Raw genomic sequence first — 20,867 nt, forward strand, 5'->3', positions numbered from 1 at the left:
AAAAAAAAAAAAAAAAAAAAGAAAAGTCCCAAGTCATTATTATGTCAAATATTTCTTCTGTTCCTTTCTTTCTTCTTTTAGTATTCCCATCATGTCTCCGTAATCCTTGTGGGATTATAAAAACTGTGATCCCACAGTTTTTGCATATTCTGTTACTTTTTTTTTTTTTTTCTGTTTTTTTTTTACTGTCTTTGCTTTTCAGTTAGAGACGTTTCTATTGACATAACTTCTAGATCACTGCTTTTCTCAAAAGTATCCTGTCTACTGAAAAGCCCATCAAACTCTTTCTTTCTGTTATATTTTTAACTTCTAGCATTTCCTTTTGAGTCTACTGTAGTTTCTTTCTCCTGCTCGCATTACCCATCTGTTCCTGTGTGTTGTTTACTTTTTTCCACTGGAGTCCTTAGTATATTAATCACAGTTATTTTAAATTCCCTGTCTCATTATACTAAAACTTCTGACATATTTGGATCGTGTTTGTCTCTTCAAACTATTTTTTGCCTTTTAGCATGTGCCATGGTCTGAATGTTTGTGTCACCTCACAATTCATACGTTGAAACTTAGTCCTCAATGGTATAAGGAAGAGAGGGCCTTTAGGAAGTGATTAAATTATAAATGGGATTAATATCTTCATAAAATCGGCCCAACGGAGCACATTCATGCCTTCTACAATGGAAGACACAGCTAGAAGACACTGTTTATAAACCAGAAAGCAGGTCCTCATCAGGCGCCAAGTCGGCCAATACCTTGATCTTGGGATTCCCAGCCTCTAGAACTGTGAGAAACCCATTTCTGTTATTCATAAGCAACCCAGTCTATCACATTTTGTTTCAGCAGTCCAAAAGGACAAAGATATTTTTGTCCAAAATTCAGTGATTTTGTCCAAAATTCAGTAAAATCTTGTACAAAATTCAGTATTTTTTTTGCTGAAAATCAGACATCAGGTATTGGATAAAAGAAACTGAAGAAAATAATCCTTTAATATGAGCTTTTGTGTTTATCTGCCTATGAGTTAGGCTATATGTTTGCTATAACTGCATGTCTCAGATGCTTCAGTTTCCTCTAGTGCCCTCTTTGGTCATCCTCATTGTTTTTGAGTTTCCCTGGAAACTCTTTCTTAAATAGGATCTTAGTTTTACAGTTCTTTATCCACTGTTATAATACAGGTGCTTGATTTAATGTGGTAGCAAGGTATGGGGGGAAAGGAAGCAATGAAGCATTCTTTTTTTTTTATTTTTTAATTTTTTTTTATTTTTTTGAGACAGTGTCTTGCTCTGTCGCCCAGGCTGAAGTGCAGTGCCATGATCTCCTCTCACTGCAAGCTCCGCCTTCCGGGTTCATGCTATTCTCCTGCCTCAGCCTCCCGAGTAACCGGGACTACAGGCGCCCACCACCATGCCTGGCTAATTTTTTTGCATTTTTAGTAGAGATGAGGTTTCACCCTGTTAGCCAGGATTGTCTTGATCTCCTGACCTTATGATCTGCCCGCCTTGGCCTCCCAAAGTGCTGGGATTACAGGCATGAGTCACCGCACCCTGCCAGGGAAAGGAAGCATTCCATAGTGTTTCCATTGAGTATCAGTCTTTTAGTGAGCCAGCATCATGGTGGTGTAACCTTCACAAGTGCTTCTCAGCTTTGTTTTTTTTCTTCCGTAGGTGAGACAAGGAGGATAGAGTTATCTATAACCTTCATTTACATGGGCTTAAGTTATCTATATACCTTCATTTACATCAAAAGCTAGATGGAGCTAGAATTGGCTGTTTTCTTTCCCCACATAAAAGGCAGGACTGAAGTTGGATATTTTCCTCACCCCAGACTATTTAGGCACGGGTAAAACCCTAGTAGGTTAAAATGTAGTAAAAATACTTCATTTTAAGATCAGTTCTTTTTAAAGGAGAAGAGAATATTGGAGATATATAGTGAAATGGTTATGTTTTCACTTCTGCTGCCAGAAGCAAGAGAAGATTGTTTTGTTGTTGTTGTTGTTCTTCACCCTGAGAACTTGACGAAGCTGCTGGAGGTAAAATTCAGAGAAATGTGCTCTCCCCTCTCCTGCCCAACTCTCCCTAAAAATTGGGCCTCCAGTATTTTTAACTCTCAAATTAGTCCACAATAGGTTGCTAGAAATGGATCAGTTGCAACTTGAATATTTCTACCAGTATTATTTCCAGGAGTCGTCTTCTGCCCCTGAAGCTCTACTCCTGGGATTCTGCTTCTAGTAATCTGTAATTGTCAGGATCCATATGTAATTTCGCTTTTCAGAGCAGTGATTTTCCCTATCACTTCAGTTATCTGGTGGATACAAAATCAGTTGCTGCTCTTCAGTTTGTTCAATTTTATTTTATTGTGAGGATGGTAATGATAAACACTAAGATAATTTTAGAAATTGGAATTCCTAATTTTTAAAAAGTGTATTGCAGTAATTAATTATTACCTCATTAGGAATAACTGCTGCCTCGGCTTTCAGGACTGATTTGAGTTGTAGTGATCTTTTATTATGGTATCATGAACTGGTTTTGTTGTCAGATAAATTAGAGCCTCATAAAATGTGTTGGGAGATGTTCCCGCCTCTTGACATTTTTGTAAATGCATGTATGTCTTCATTTTATTTATAATTAAGCATTTGGTAGGACTTACCATTGATGCCATCTGGGCCTGAAGTTTCCTCCATGAAAAGATTTTTAAGTACATATTCAAACTGTTCGATAGGGAGTTACACAGTTTATTTTTATTGGAAACAATTTTGATCATTTTGTCTTTCAAAAAAAATGGTTCATTTCATCAAGATTTTATAATGTATTAAACTATAGTTGTTCATAGCTTTTACACAGTATCATTTAATATCTGTAGACTCTATGGTTATACTGACTCTCTCACTTCTGATATTGGTAATATGAGATTTTTCTCTTTATACCTAATCAGTCAGGCTAGGGCTTTATCCATTTTTTGATCTTCAGATCCGCCTTTTGGCTTCCTTCATTTTTCCCATTTTTTTCTGTCTTATATTTACTAGTTCCTACTCTGATATTTTAAAGTTTTTTTCTCTTTTCTAAGCATTGACCTTCTTTCCTTCTTTTTTATTTCTTAAATGACAACTTAAAAATATTGATTTGAGACATTTCAAATTTTTAGAATGTGCTAAACTATAGTTGTTCGTAACTTTTCCATAGTAACCTTTAATATCTGCAGACTGTAGTGATATTGCTCTCTCACTTCTGATATTGGTAACATGGCATTTTTCTCTTTCTACCTAATCAGTCAGGCTATGGCTTTATCAATTTCTGATCTTCAAACACACCTTTTAGCTTCCTTCATTTTTTCTACTCTTCTTCTGTCTTACGCTTTACTAGTTTCTGCTGTGATATTTTTTAAATTTTTTCTCTCTTTCTAAACATTGACCTCCATTTCCTCTTTTTATATTTTCTTAAATGGAAAACAAAATATTGATTTGAGGCACTTCTTGTCTCTAATTTTTCATTTTATTTTCCTTTGGCCCTAGTATTATTTAGAACGTTAATTACAAGTGTTTTATATTTGTTTCCAAATATTTGGGCACTTTCCACATATGTTTCTATTGTTGAGTTCTAATTGAATTCCATGCTTGTCAGAGAACATAAACTTTGTGTGTTGAATATTTTGTATGTATTAAGACTTCTGTGATCTAGAATACACTCTCTCTTGATAAATATTCATGTTCTTTGAAAACACTATGTAGGCTAGTGTTGTTAGATACAGTGTTCTATAATGTCAATTAAGGATAGGTTTGATAGCGTTGTTCAAGCTTTCTGCATTCTTACCAATTTTTGTCTCTTTGTTCTACCAATAACTAAAAAACATTACAAATTATTGAAACTATACCAGGTGGACTTATTTGTTTCTTTTGAAATAGGCTACCAGGTGTAGTGTATTATAGAAATCAAGAAGGCATTTTAAACTTATTTTAAAATAATTTAAGGACATCGAAAAACTTACAAATGTAGGGTTCCTATACACCCTTCATCTTGCTCCACCTAATGTTAACATATTCTATAGCCATTGTGTAATTATCAAAAATTTCATGTTAATACGATACATGAACTAAACAATATAAGATAAGGTGTTCTAAAGCTCCATGATTAGATGTGTGAATGATTCAAATTATTAGGGTTTTTTTTTTAAATTGAATACTTTATCAATATGATGTAACTTTTTGCTGTTATAATTATTTTATCTGAAGTCTTTGTTTAATACTAGTAAAGTCACTATGAAATTTTCCCTTTTTCAGTTAATATGAGCATGACATATTATTTTATATTATTTAACTTTTAATCTGTCTGTATATTTATAATTCAAGTTGTTCGTGAGTGGGCAGCATACAGTTGTGTTTTATTTTGTGGTCCAGTCTGACAATCTCCAATTTTTTGGGCTGTTTAGACAGCTTATATATTTAACTTTATTATTTATGTCTTAATTTTATTTTTTAATTTAGATCTACTATTTTTTATGTTTGTTTTTTACTTGTATCATCTACTTTTGTACTATTTTTCTAGATTCTCTAACTTATTTTGGATTATTTGAATATTTTGCACAAATACATTCTATATATTTTGCCTTTCACTCACAAATTACTGATGGCAAAGTAATGTACAGTAATGTTTCCATAGGGAATATTTCAATTTTCATATTTTCTACAGATTACATAGTTGTTTAATGATTTTTTCCATTAAGGCCATTGCATACAGAAATTCACTTATTTAAGAAAAATAATCAAAATAAACCATTTTAGATGATAGCTACTTAGCTACTTCCTGAACTGATATAGTTTGGCTGTGTCTCCAGTCAAATCTCATCATGAATTGTAGTTCCCATAATTCCCATGTGTAATGGAGGGACCTAATGGGAGGTAACTGAATTATGGAGGAAGTTACCTCCATACTGTTCTCATGATAGTCAGTGAGTTCTTATGAGATCTGGTAGTTTTAAAAAGAGGTTTCTCCCCTGACCCTTTCACATTCATTCTTCTCCTTCTTGCCACCGTGAAAGAAGGATGTGTTTGCTTCCCTTCCATCATGATTGAAGGTTTCCTGAGGCCTCCCCATCCCTGTGGAGCTGTGAGTAAATTATACCTTTTTCCTTTATAAATTAGTCTCAGATATATCTTTATTAGCAGCATGAGAACAGACTAATACAGTACATTGGTACTGGGGGAGCGGTGATGCTGTAAAGGTACCCAACAATGTGGACGCAACTTTGGAACTGGGTAGTAGACAGAGGTTGAAACAGTTTAGAGGGCTCAGAACAAGAAGGGAAATTGTGGGAAAGTTTGCAACTTCCTAGAGACATGTTAATTGGCTTTGACCAAAATGCTGACAGTGATATGGACACTAAGGTCCAGACTGAGGTGGTCTCAGATGGGGATGAGAAACTTGTTGGGAACTGGAGTAAAGATCATTCTTGCTGTGGAAAGAGACTGGTAGCATTTTGGCACTGACCTAGAGATATGTGGACCTTTGAACTTGAGATAGATAATTTAAGGTATCTGGGGAAATAAATTTCTAAGGAGCAAAGTGTCAAGAGGAAGCAGAGCATAAAAGTTTGGAAAATTCACAGCCTGCTGATACAATAATAAAAGAAAATACCATTTTCTGGGGAGAAATACAAGCCAGCTTCAGAAATTTGCATGTAATGAGAAACCAAATGTTATTCACCAAGACAGTGGAGAAAATGTTTTAAGGGCATGTCAGAGACCTTCCTGGCAGGCACTCCTGTCACAGACTTGGAGGCTTAGGAGGGAAAAACTGTTTCCTGGGCCAGGGCCAGGGCCCGGGTCCCCCTACTCTATGCAGCCTTGGGACATGGACCCCTGCATTGTAGCTGCTTCAGCTCCAGCTGTGGCTAATAGTGGCTAATGTACAGCTCAGGCCACTGCTTCAGTGGGTACCAGGCCTAAGTCTTGTTGGCTTACAGGTGGTGTTGGGACTGTGGGTGCACAGAAGAAAAGAATTGAGGTTTGGGAACCTCTGCCTAGATTTTTGAGGATGTATGGAAATGCATGGATGTCCTGGCAGAAGTTTGTGCAGTAATGCAGCCCTTGTGGAGAGCTTTGCTAGACCAGTGCAGAAAGAAAATGTAGGATCGGAGCCCCCATACAGAGTCCCTGCTGGGTCACTGCCTAGTGGAGCTGTGAGAAGGAGGACAGAATCCTCCAGACTTCAACATTGTAAAGTCCACCATCAGTTTGCACCATGCACCTGGAAAAGTCACAGACACTCAATGCCAGTCCATGAAGGCAGCCAGGAGGGGGGGTTTACCCTGCAAAGTCACAGGGATGGAGCTGCCCAAGGCTGTGGGAGGCCACCTCTTGCATCAATGTGACCTGGATATGAGACGTGGAGTCAAAGGATATTATTTTGGAAGTTTAACATTTAACAACTGTCCTGTTCAATTTCAGACTTGCATGAGGCCTGTAGCCCCTTTGTTTTGGCCAATTTATCCCATTTAGAATGGGTGTATTTACCAAATTCCTGTGCCCCCACAGCATACAAGAAGTAATTAACTTGCTTCTGATTTTACAGGCCCATGGACATTAGGGACCTGCCTTGTCTCAGATGAGACTTTAGACTTCGACTTTTGAGTTAATGATGAAGTGAGTTTAGACTTTGGGGGAAAGTTGGAAGGGCATGAGTATGTTTTGAATCGTGAGGACATGAGATTTTGGAGGGGCCAGGGGTTAAATGATATGGTTTGGCTGAGTCACCAGCCATATTTCACCTTGAATTGTAGTTCCCATAATCCCCATATGTCATGAGAAGGACAAAGTAGGAGGTAATTCAATCATGGGGGTGGTTACCTCCATGCTTTTCTCATGATAGTAAGTTCTCACAAGATCTGATGGTTTTATAAGGGCCTTTGCCCCTCTTCACTATCATTCTCCTTCCTGCTGACACAAAAAGAAGGACATGTCTGTTTCCCCTTCCACCATGATTGTAAGATTCCTGAGGCCTCCCAAACCCTGCAGAACTGTGAGTCAATTAAGCCTCTTTCCTTTATAAATTACCCAGTCTCCAGTGTGTTTTTATTAGTACTGCGAGAACAGACTAATACACCAACTAATAGTTGATATTTTCTGCATTAATAAACCATTCGAGATCTCTTCTTTTTGATCAACCTAGAACTCTAAAGTAGAAATATCCAAAAGTTTTGGTCAACATAATGTGAAATTATAGGTAGAGAATGTATTTAACTGTCATCCACATGTGGTCACATCATCTTCTGAACTGAACGTTAAAATGAATATCACATTGGAGTTTATAATCAATTTTAATCTTTAACCCTTCAGTATGACAAATTTCTTTACTCTCCACCCATACTTCACCTTGCGTACCATGCCTCACTCATGCCCTAATGATAACAATTGCATCTCTCCACGTGATACAATTTTATTACCTAAAATAATGTCTCCAAATATTATTTAATTATACATTATTTTAAATTATTTTTGTCAGTGTAATTCTATTAAAGTTCCAAGAAATAAGCATACTGTAATACTTAAATGTTTGTTCAATATCTAGAACCCCAATATCATATCCTGTATTTGTAGATTATATATAAACAGAGAATATTTAAAATATAGTTTTCCAATTCATTAGGCATCCTTAGCGGTGGAAACATCTTAAAACGAAATATCCTTGGTATAATATTAATGAATTAAGTAAACTTCAGTTCTCTTGTAAAGTAAATGTTGAATAGCAAAATATTAGAATATAAAGGAAAGAATTTAAAGATAGGTTTCATGATCAGAGATAATAGATGGAAATTACAAAGTAAACATTTTACTTCATGCATACTGAAACAAATTGTTTTCAAATTTTATATTATGTTAACACACACTCTCTCTTCTATCTTTCTGCAAGGTATACTTTTACTACTGCTTACTTATATAGAAAATAGGTCAAAAATTCAGAATAATTCTAAAACACACTATGCACCATGCTTACTGATTCTTAAAAGAAGTTTTCATTAATTCCACATACGTTTATATGAGGGGTAACAGGAATGAGCTCTGAGAATCCTTGCTATCTCTCCAGAGATGCCATGTACAGATTTAAGAAAATTAAAATTTGAAATATTGTTATATTTATAGGGTTTTTAGATTACTAGATCTAATTGATGAAATAAATTAAACATACAAACACAAAAAAACCAGAGCAACTTTTCAAACTGGCATTTTTTTCCCTCTTTCTATACATAGCTTTGGAATGCATTACTTTGGAGAATCGGTTACAAAATACAACAAAAATAATATACTATATACAAGCAACAGTCGTATTTATTGGATACCCAGCAGTTGATAAAATAAATCTTCACAACCTAGATAGGTTCTTGGAAACTGAAACTTTAAGCAAAACAATGTATAATAAAACCACTTTTTTTTTTTTTATTATACTTTAAGTTCTAGGGTACAGGTACATGTGCATCACGTGCCAGGTTTGATTACATATGTATACTTGTGCCATGTTGGTGTGCCTGGCACCCCACAAATCGTCAACCACCCATCAAGGTCATCATTTAGATCATGTATAACTCCCAATGCAATTCCTGCCCCCCCTAAAACCTCCTCCCAATGATAGGCCCAATGTGTTGATGTTTCCCCTTCCCGAGTTCAAGTTTCGCTTCATTTTTCAGTTCCCACATATGAGTGAGAACATGCGGATCGTTTTGGTTTTCTCTTCTTGTGATAGTTTGCTACCGAATGATGGTTTACAGCTGCATCCATGGTCCCTACAAAGGACGCAAACTCTCCTTTTTTTGGCTGCATAGTATTCCATGCAGTGTATATGTGCCACATGTTTCTTATCCAGCCTGTCCAGATGGACCATTTGGGTGATTCCAGTCTTTGCCTATGGAATAGTGGCCGCAATAATATACGTGTACAGTGTCTTTGTAGTAGATTAATTTATCATCCTATTGGTATATACCCAGTAGGGGAATGGCTGGGTCATATGGTACATCTAGTTCAGATCCTTGAGGAATTGTCCATACTGTTTTCCCATAATGGTTGAAACAGTTTACAATCCCACCAACAGTGTAAAAGTGGTTCCTATTTCTCCCACATCCTCTCCAACACCTTTGGTTTTCTGATTTTTTTAATGATTCCGTTCTAACTGGTGTGAGATGGTATCCTCATTATGGTTTTGATTTGCATTTCTATGAATGGCGAGTGATGCTAGCATTTTTTCATGTGTCCTGCTTGCTGTATGAATGTCCTTCTTTGAGAAATGTCTGTTCATATCCTTTGCCCACTTTTTGATGGTTGTTTTGTTTTTTTCTTGTAGATTTTTGTTTGAGTTCTTTGTAGATTCTGGATATTGCCCTTTGTCAGATGAGTAGGTTGCCAAATATTTTCTCCCATTCTGTAGTTGCCTGTTCCACCTCTGATGTAGTTGTCTCTTTGCTGTGCAGAAGCGTCTTTAGTTTTAATGAGATCCCATTTGTCAACTTTGGCTTTTGCTGCCGTTGCTTTTGGTGTTTTTAGACATGAAGTCCTTGCCCATGCCTTGTGCCTGGAATGGTACTACCTAGATTTTCTTCTAGGGTTTTTATGGTATTAGGTCGTAACATTTAGTCTCTAATCCATCTTTGAATTAATCTTCGTTATAGGGTAAGGAGAGATCTGACCAGTTTTTTCAGCTTCTACTTATGGCTAGCCAATTTTCCCAGCACCATTCTATTAAATAGGAATCCTTTCCCCATTTCTTGTTTCTCTCAGGTTTGGTCAAAGACAGGAGTGGGCTGTAATGTGTGGTATTAATTTCCGAGGACTCTGTTCTGTTCCACTTGGTCTATAGCTCTGTTTTGGTACCAGTACCATGCTGTTTTGGTTTAGTACGCCTTGTAGTTAGTTTGAAGTCAGGTACGTGAATGTCTCCAGCTTTGTCCTTTTGACTTAGGATTGTCTTGGCAATGCGGCGGCTCTTTTTGTTGGTTCCATAATGAACTTTAAAGCAAGTTTTTTCCAATTCTGTGGATAGAAAACTCATTGGTAGCTTGATGGGGGATGGCATTGAAATCTATAAAGTTACATTGGGCAGTAAGGCCATTTCACAATATTGATTCTTCCTAATACATGGCATGGTATGTTCTTCATTTGTTTGTGTCCTCTTTGATTTCACTGTGAGCGGTGGTTTGTAGTTATCTCCTATGAAAGAGGTCCTTTACATCCTTGTAAGGCTGGATTCCTAGGTATTTTATTCTCTTTGAAGCCATTGTGAATGGAAGTGTGCATTCTGATTTGGACTCTCTGCTGTCTGTTTACTGGTGTATAAGAATGCTTGTGATTTTTGCACATTAATTTTGTATCCCTGGAGAAACTTTGCTGGAAGTTGCTTATCAGCCTTAAGGAGATTTTGGGCTGAGACAATGGGGTTTTCTAAATATACCAATCATGCGATCCTGCGAACAGGGACAATTTGATCTTCTTCTTTTCCTAACTTGGATACCCTTGATTTTTCTCTTGCCTGATTGCCCGTAGCCCCAGAACGTCCAACACTATGTTGAATAGGAGTGGTGAGAGAGGGCATCCCTGTCTTGTGCCAGTTTTCCACAAGGGAATTTTTCCCAGTTTTTGCCCATTTCGTTATGATATTAGCTGTGGGTTTGCCATAAATAGCTCTTATTATTTTGAGGTACGTTCCATCAAAACCAGAATTTATTTGAGTGTTTTTAGCATGAAGGCTGTTGTAATTTTTGTCCAAAAGCCTTTTTCTGCTCTATCTGGAGATAATCATGTGGTTCTCTTGTCCTTTGGTTTGTTTATATAGCTCTGGCATTACGTTTATTGATTCTGCGAATGTTTGAACCCAGCTGCATCCCAAGGGATTGAATGTCCCGACTTGATCATGGTGATAAGCTTTTTGATGTGCTGCCTGAATCAGGTTTGCCAGTATTTTATTGAGGAAAATTTTTGCATCGATGTTCATCAGGGATACTGGTCCGAAAATTCTCTTTTTTTGTTTGTGTCTCTGCCAGGCTGTTGGTATCAGGATGAATGTGGCCTCCATAAAATGAGTTAAGGGAGATTCCTCTTTTCTATTGATTGAATAGTTTCAGAGGAATGGTACCAGCTCCTCCTTGCACCTCTGGTAGAAATTTCAGCTTGTGAATCCATGGTCCTGGACTTTTTTTGGTGGGTAAGCTATTAATTGTTGCCTCAATTTCAGAGCCTATTGGTCTATTCAGGGATTCAATCAATGTTATAAAAATAACATTACATGATGACATGGTTTGCTGTGCCCCTACTCAAATCTCATCTTAAACTGCAGTACTCCTAATCCCTATGTGTCATGGGAGGAACCTCGTGGGAGGATATTAGATTATGACTGAGTTCTCACAAGGTCTAATGGTTTTATAAGGGGCTTTCTCCCTCTTTACGCTGCACTTCTCCTTCTTGCCACGTAAAGCAGGATGTGTTTCTTCCCCTTTTGCCATGTTTGTGAGTTCCCTGAGGCCTCTCCAGCCATGCGGAACTGTGAGTCAGTTAATGCTGTTTTATTTATAAAATATCCAGTCTCTGACAGTTCTCCACAGCAGTATGAGAATGAACTAATACACAGAAAAAAATATTGTTTGAGAACCTGCTGTACATTCTTTTGCTTAAAGTCACAGTTTCCAAAAACCGATCAACAATGTTAAGTGAGCACATACTAAAAAGCAGAAATATGCTGTCTTTTGAAATTTTTCCATGTTATTGTAAAACTCCATTTATGATTATTAGCCTTTACATTATGTATTTCACGTATATTTGAGGTAAGAATAAATATAAATATTTTTATCAAGTCACATTTTTCCATTGGTTTAAATATTGTCTGAAAATTAACATTTTTTAATTAACTCAACAGACTGTTACAATTCGTTTGCCAGCCACTGACACACACTATAAATTCAGAGAGATACAATTCTTTCCTTTTAGGGGCTCTTTCTCTTGAATGAGAGGAAAAGCATAAATATCAATATTAAAAATACCTCAGAAACTAATACACTTCAAAAAATAAACAATAAAACAAAAACTGCTTCAGTAATTTAAAGAAGCAGTACATTTTTTTGGCTTGCCTGCTGAAGGGCACATGAGGAATAATTTATAGTGATTCAAATTATACCAGGTTTTGGTTTGCATATTAGGTAAATATTAAGAAGTAGACTCAGAAACTAATTAAGAGCCTATCCTAAAATGATTGAAGACATTTCAAGACCAAACAATTGTGAATGCTACTGGATACCATAGCAGATCATTTCATGAAGTAGGAGATTTCACAGTTTATATTTATCACAACTCTAAGATTTATGTTTAATGTGTTTAAACTGAACTCCATATTGAGAAAATGAATACTTACACACAACATACAGTTTAGCCTTTATTTCTATCAACAATTTCTTGCAATGCATTGTTAAATAATTAATATAAAAGCAAGATTTGATTCTGTATTGGCAAATTGATTGAAAGATGGTGATAGACTCAGAGTGACAACATTGACATTATTATCTTAAGAAATATCTATGAACAATAGTAAGTTTCATGGATTATATAAATGTGCTTAGTATCATCACAGCGTAAAGAAAATATTGACTTAAAATTTGTTTTCTGATTTGCTTGCTTTGCAATTTTTTAATCAAATATTTGAAAGCTTTTCATTGTTTTTGAACCATAGACATAGAATTAAGCACAATAGGTTTTCGATTTAAAACAACTCTAAAATTTCATTAAAGCATCATTCTCTACAATAGGTTATGACAATAAGTAAATGTTTTAGAGGTTTTTTTTAAAACCAAACTGAGATTTTATATTTAGGAAAATAATATATGAAAATAAGTATTTGTAATTATACATTTTATGACAATTCTGTCAACCATTATGGCATGGCATTGGACATATTTTGTATTCTGCATTGGATAAGGATGTCACAATATAAAGTCAAACACAGTGAATATAAATTACCATATGTGAAATTTCTAAGGAGAGAAAAGTTTTGGACTAAAATCTATGAGCTAGAGATAATTATTCTATAATTACTTTGGCTTCGGGAATCGATGTATTATAGGTGTGTGGGGGAGTGGTGTGTGTGTAAAAGCCATCTTGTTTTTCAAGGACAGGTAAGTTATACATAAATAACTGTCTAACTCAATGACTGAGAGGCAACACAAATTCAATTACTGTGGTATAAGAATAGGAAGACTCTATGCGAGGTCTGGGACCCAATCCAAAAAATAAAAGTATTATTCTGTATCCACGGATATGAAGGTTATTATTCTCAGTCAAGAGAAGATAATTCAATATGCCCAGAATTTTGGTAGACAAAGAGGTTAAACATAAAACCATTAGTGGGGAATGGTGATCATTTAACTTAAATATCAAATCAAATCCTTTGCAATTTGGTTAGAAGAATAAATTTATCACTGCTGCTAAAGTGCAGTATACTATGGGCTATACACTTCTTTGAAGAAAACAATGACACAGGTTTAATATATATTCATACTGCAGAGTGATTTCCTATTGCAAATGATTTGAAAACACTTCTGGTATCCCAATGTTCCTGTGCTGATGGGCTCTTCTGTTGTTCAATGTGTCTAAATCAATAAAATCAGCTTGTAAGCTTTGCCTCAGCAGCTGAGCACTGCATGCATTCAGGTCATTATGGCAGTAGGGATGCTCAGTTGGGAAAATGGTGTATAAATAACTGACAACATGAGCGAAGTCTGATTTTACTGGCCAGTTACTATTTTTAGGATCCCTTTGCATTTGAAGAGATTTATGTTCCTGAGGAATTGAATGTAAGAGCATGAATGCTAACTCCAATCTGACAACACAATAGCCATTCTTAGGAAATGATTGTTTTAGAAATGAGTTTTCAAGATCAAAGTAGTTCTTTTTTTAATGTAAGTATACTCTGCGTTTTGTTAAATATCACTATGGGAACATTTAATAAAATTCCCTCAAAATGCAAGTCTCAGGGGCAAGTCAACATTAGTTTTGCATTAATATTACATGCTGTTTACTAGTGCTGTACTTTTGATGCACTGTCTACCAGTTTAAAAATTTTTATTTCATTATTTTTAAAAATTTACTTTGAAATGGAATGAAATTGCTAGGATTTAGAACATAGTGTCACTTCCTCTCTCTTCTTCTCTCTTTATTTTCTCTCCCCTCTCTCTCACACACACAAACACGAACTACCCATAAGCATATTCAATATTTTTGACAAATAATGTAGAAGTCAAATAGATATACACATATACTCTTATATTTACTATGTGTGACTTTTGTACAATTGTATTGCACATTCTACAAAGCAACATTGGCATGCTTCCAAACCAATTAAGTATTTTAGCTCTGTTCATTGAGTAAAAAGAAACAAGCTTATTTTGTCAAATAACAGCACATATTTTATATCATCTATAATTACATATTTTAGTAAAGTTTTCTTTACTTAAGAAGTAAAGAAAGTAAAGATGGAACTATACTTATCTATTTGTATTATTTTCTGGGCTTGGAACATTTAGGATTTGATAAATATTAACATAAGATCATTGAGACACCTAATTGAAATTCATAGGTATAAAAATGCAAAGTATATATACATATATAGAGTATACATATATATACTCTAACAGAATTAACAATTTTCTTAATTCCAACATGATAGACTTATTGGTACTTTATTCTAGCCATTCCTTAGATGATCGATAGATGATGTTGATTAGTGCCACTTTTCCTGTGACTAGCTACCATTTTCTAGCATCTGCTATGTGAAAGATGCTAATCTAACTGTTCACAAAATAATTTCTCATTGTCAGACCAACTGTAAAATGTATGTGATCATATCCTTATTATACAAATGTGGAGGACAATGTAGTTCAAGAGCAATAATCTTGATCTATATTCACAGAACTACCAAGTTGATAAACCAGGATTGTAATGCAAGTCTTTATGGCCCTAAAACCACGCTATTTTAAAAATTATCCTGCTATCAAAGATTGATTTAATTTGACTTTTACTTTCAAATAATTTTATAATCCATCTGAAACCTGATCATAATTACTCATCATTATCTCTTACCATGGACAAAATGCATGTTCAAAACTAGCCACAACCATATATAGTGAGCATTGGTGACCCATGTTAGACAATGAGTATTACAAAGGTGAATGTGAAAAGATCCATGCACAAATAAACACATTGAAAATTATAATGAATAATAGTGATGTATATTTATATATAGAAATAGATTCATAAATGCTATGAAGGAGAAATTAATTTTGACTTATGTATTCTGACAAGTCTTATAAGGGCTAGTTTACAAATGAGTGAAACATCAACACATGCTGTGGTTGCAAGAGAGGAAAAAGTAAAGATTTTAAGCAAAGACACTAAAGTTCAGAAACAGACTGAAAATGGCAGATCTGGTTGAAACACAGTTTTGCTTTGCAGGGGTTTTTATTGTAAGTTGTAATAGTAATACTGTGATAAAACTCTAAACCCATCATTTCTTCTTTCCCCTTTCTTCTGAAAATACTAAAGGTGATGACTACATATATTACTACAATTATATATTCTGTAATATAAACCTGCTTTCATACATACTTTAGGTTATATTTACAACTGCATACCTTAATATATAAAAATTACTTTAATGGCCTATTGACTGTTGTTATGATTGAAACTGCCTGAACTCTGAAAATAATTTTATTTGATTATTAGAAACTTTAAGAAAGAATTAAACTTAGCAAGAAATTAAACTTATGAAAGAATGTGTAAACACATAGATTATTTATTAACTATTAACTGCTACCTGCTATATGTTCTCTTAGCATTTTGTACCTGCCCTTAATATATAATGTATGCAACTCCAATTGTAATTACTTCACTCACATTTTTGTTGCTCCCCCAAAATATAGTCACCTTTCTAACCACCATTCCACATGTTTCCTTTCTTTAGATTACTAGGTCCAAATGTAATGTCCATCGTAGTTTTATCTCTTTAAAAGACATAAGATTGATGAATGTTTGATAATGTCTTGTTAAGCTAAGAAAGAATAATATTTTCTCTGAAAGCAGAAGTATTGCCATATTTCCTACAGAAATATAATCCACACATATATGACTCTGAACCAAATACATCTGTTTTATGAAATATTTTATTTGCAGCTTTTAAATATACAAAAATATTTCAAAATTATGTTTTATAGGGGTATATTATTGTAAACAAATATGCACACCTCCTTTGCATAAATGTCTACAGAAATATATGAGAGCATTCTGTTTTGTAGAAAAAGACATAATATCATTGACTACTGTTAAAAGAAGTATAATAAGATTAACACAATGGAAAATGTCAAGGAACCTAGTAAGTTTAAAAGTATCACTAAGAGGCCGGGCTTGGTGGCTCACTTTATCTGACAATATAGGTTGTGATTTTTTCTTACTATTATGTTTAATATGTCTTGGTATGTATAATAGTTATACATACAGGTAGCACACACAGAAACACACATACTTTTTTAGACTAGATACACAGAATTTAGATAATCATGGTCCTTAATTAAGTATATCATCAATATCAGTTAATGTAAGCGCATCTCCTTTTCATCTCTCCTGAATTATTCATCTCCAGTCCCATTTTTTTCTCTTGCTAAATGCACATACCCTAATGTGAAATTTTGCTGCCTCATAACATTTTATAGATGTTTTTGTCTATACATGTTTATGCATTTTACTTAAAAAAATTTTCATAACTGTTATTACTCTTTAGATATTCTGTTTCTCACTTTTCTCACTGACCTCTATGTCAGAAAACCTATGGGGTTAATAAAACTTATGTATATTTACATTTATAAATGTGATATTATTTCTCAGGCTTTCCTAACTGAGCAAACAATTGGAGTAGAGCATTATTTGTTCCTGACATTTTAAACTACTGCCCGTAACTTTAACTTCAGCTTCATTCATACATTCCTTTGGTCCCATATCACTTGCCATATTTTTCTTTCCTTTCCACTCTTTCTCTTCCCCAAATCCTTCATCCTTTTCTGTTTGTTTGGCAAACTCACCTCCAAACACTACTTCTTTATCTGAGGTTGATTTTATCATTAACGAACTAAAAAGTGAAGCAAATTAAGTTTTAAAATAACTTAAAATACACACACACACACACACACACACACACACACACACACCCCAGTATACAGAATCAGAGTCCTAAAGAGAAAGCAGATAGATAATTGATCCAAGGACAAAATTTTGCCAAAATAACCCAGTGGTCTCCCTTGTTTTGCTCTGCACCACATGTTGCTACATCTTGAGACTGGATTCCCTTATAGCTGCAACAACAGTTTGGGCTATATTTCCCCACTGGTACATGTGAACAAGAAAGGCTGTTGTCCTCAGGCTGTGTATTCATAGTAAGAAATATTTTCATAGCAAGAAGCCCCCTTTCCAGGGAGGCTCTGTCAAATTTGTCCTCAGGTTTAATTAAATAAATTTGCTTAAACTTTCCTTTCTGTAAGTCACTTACTGGTAAGAGAAAATAGGTTTTCCAGAATAGATTGTTAAGAACCTACCAATGAGTTGAGAATGTGAGGAAAGCAAGCATGTGGAACCATGAGTCAATTAAACCTCTTTCCTTTATAAATTACCCAGTTTTAGGTGTATCTTTATTAGCAGTATGAGAACTGACTAATACAGTGACTTACTCTGCTCTCTCACTTTGATATTCTATCAGAGGACAGATGAGATCACTGACAAAGTCAACATACTGTTCTGTCATTTGAGCAGAGAAGGTGAAGAATGCCTGGACAGGCAAAGGGGAATATCCACCACAGCTTTAGGAAAAGGTAAAAAAATGTGGGCTTTCCCTGTCATACATTCTTAAAAATCCATTGTACTTTTTATTATGGAATATAATTTATGCTCTGACTCCTATACAAAGTGTAATTCAACACTGCAGAACATACAACATTAAGGCAGCATGTGAATTATAAACTCAGAATCATTTTTCCTGCTTTCCTTGGGTGACATTCCATCCTTGAGGCAATGATAAATTAGATGAGGGAAGGGCTATAGAGCAGACGGAAATTACCACAAGCATGAAACACATTAGTTTAATACATTAAAGTAACATTTCTACTTTGTAATAATTACTTCAATTATCTGATTATATTTCTATATAATATTTATATAAATATTTTATATCTATAATATTTATAATAAATCCATATTTAGGGTTTATTAAAATTGGCAGGAATTTTAATTTAGTCTAATCTTTTCTTTAATTTGGCAAATACAGTAGACTATGATGCTGCTATAAAAAGGAATGAAGTTTTGATATATCTACAACGTTGATGAATCTTGAAAATATTATGCTAAGTAAAACAGCCAGACATAACAGGACAGCTATTGCATGCTTCTTCAAAACTGCCAAGCTCGTGAAAAACAAGGAAAAGCTGAGAAATTATCAGAGACCAGAGGAGACATAGAAATATAATGTAGTATGGTATCTTGGATGAAATGCTGAAGAGAAATAAGCCATTAATAGAAAAACTAATGAAATCCCAATAAAGTAGAGTTAATAATTTCTTAGTTTTAACAGTTGCGTTATGGTAATGTAAGATGTCAACATTAGAAGAAACTGGGTAAGAGGTATATGGAAACTCTGTACCATCTTTATATTATTTTTGTAAAACTCCAATTTTATATGTTTAAAATTTTATTAAAAACATTCTAAACAATAAAAGTATCCTAAAATAAAAAGTTTGATAATAACACATGGGAAAAGGTAAATCAAATACTTGACCCAAACTCGAAAAAAATGCTTAATAAATGCAGAAACAATCATACCGAGGGACTCGTTTCATAATAACTAGCCTGTAAAGGTTCTCTATTTAAGTTTAGGGAAAGCTCATTCTACAGGTCCTGCAGTCAAGGACAGTTGCTGTTCATCTCCCCAGCTGAAAACAATAAAGTAATAATTTTTCTGAAGTCTTAACAGAGTACCAATGGAACTGGCTCTGCTACAGATATTACAATAAAGACAGGCACCTACTTTACAGCTAATTTTATTTGAGTGCCTCTCTTTATTGTAATATTTGTAGTAGAAAAATTAAGCATTTTATGTACATTAACTCCTTTAATCATTTTAATTATCTAATATAGTAGACAGTTTCACTATTATCCTGATAATAGACATTTTGCATATTTGTACTTTTTTTTGCTTTTACATGAAATTCTGCTTGCATATTATATTGAGATATTTGCTGTAGGTTATATGCCATGGAATGAAATTGCTAGGATTTAGAACATGTATATCTTTACATTAGTTGATAGATATTACCGAACGGTTTTTGAGGTGTTGTACCAATTTTACCCAACTAGCGACGCGTAAAAGTTTCCATGGCTCCTCATGTTCATAATCACTTTCTATTACTAAATGTTTTGTTTACTTATCAAGTGCAATGAAGGTAATATATTTTATTTCGCTTTTATTTTCATCTCATCAATGTATGATTAAATACGTTTTTATATGTTCGTAGCCATTTTCTGTTTTTTTCTTCTGTAAATTGCCTGTTTAGTTTTTATTATTTTACTGGGATATCTTTCTACGTCAGTGTTTATGAAATATTTTTAAATATGTTCCAATGTTAATATTTTCCATGCTTCGCAAGTATTTTCTCCAACTCGTTGGCTGTCATTTTTTGTTAAAGTTTTCCTGTTAATATACATATGGTTTCAAAGTAATATCAACTTTATCAATCTATCATCAGTCACCTATCTTACATTTTAGGCTTTTATGTTTAAGATATGTTTTTAAAGTCTTAAGGTGCAAAATATATTATTTTAATAACATTTATCATATAGGTTGCTGTGATTAGTTTATATTACCATATTTTCTGTAGTCTGTGAGATCCTCAAGGGCAAAGGCCATGTATTATTCATTTATTTTACCTTAGGATGATTTATGTTTATATTTTTAATGTTTATGGATACATAGCAAGTATATATATTGATGGGTTACATGAGGTTTTTAATACAGGCATAACAGCCACATCAGAGTAAATAGGCGACCTATTACCTCAAAAATGTATCCCTTTGTGTTAAAACAATCCAATTATAGTCTTTTACTTATTTTTAAATGTACACTAAATTATTTTTGACTGTAGTCACCTGCTCTGCTATCAAATAATAGATCTTATTCTATTTAATTATGTTTTTATACTCATTAATCATCCACCCTTTCTTCACGGTAATACCCTTCCCAAAATCTGGTAGCCATTCATTAATGCTCTATTTTCATGACTTCAGTTGATTTAATTTTTAGCTCCCTCAAATAAGTGATGACATGCAAAGTTCATCTTTCTGTGCCTGGCATATTACTCTAAATATAATGACCTTCAGTTCAGACAATCCTTGTTGTTGCAAATGACATGATCTCATTATTTTTTATGACTGAGTAGTACTCTGATAGGCCCTGGTGTGTGATGTTCCCCTCCCTGTGTCCATGTACTCTCATTGTTCAACAACAGGGACTCCTCCCTAACTCATTTTATGAAGCCAGCATCATCCTGACACCAAAACCTGGCAGAGACACAACAAAAAAAGAAAATTTCGGCCGGGCGCGGTGGCTCAAGCCTGTAATCCCAGCACTTTGGGAGGCCGAGACGGGCGGATCACGAGGTCAGGAGATCAAGACCATCCTGGCTAACATGGTGAAACCCCGTCTCTACTAAAAATACAAAAAACTAGCCGGGCGACGTGGCGGGCGCCTGTAGTCCCAGCTACTCGGGAGGCTGAGGCAGGAGAATGGCGTGAACCCGGGAGGCGGAGCTTGCAGTGAGCTGAGATC

At 34.7% G+C, this 20,867-nt stretch overlaps 1 pseudogene; it reads right to left on the reverse strand.

Moving 5' to 3' along the window:
* The window catches only part of LOC108513967 (phosphoserine aminotransferase pseudogene), a 170,160-nt pseudogene extending 153,041 nt beyond the window's left edge, over positions 1 to 17,119 (reverse strand).
* Positions 17,120 to 20,867: the final 3,748 nt, after the last annotated feature.

Source organism: Rhinopithecus bieti, unplaced genomic scaffold (genome assembly GCF_001698545.2).
Source record: "Rhinopithecus bieti isolate Rb0 unplaced genomic scaffold, ASM169854v2 scaffold_33082, whole genome shotgun sequence".
Classification (NCBI taxonomy): domain Eukaryota; kingdom Metazoa; phylum Chordata; class Mammalia; order Primates; family Cercopithecidae; genus Rhinopithecus; species Rhinopithecus bieti.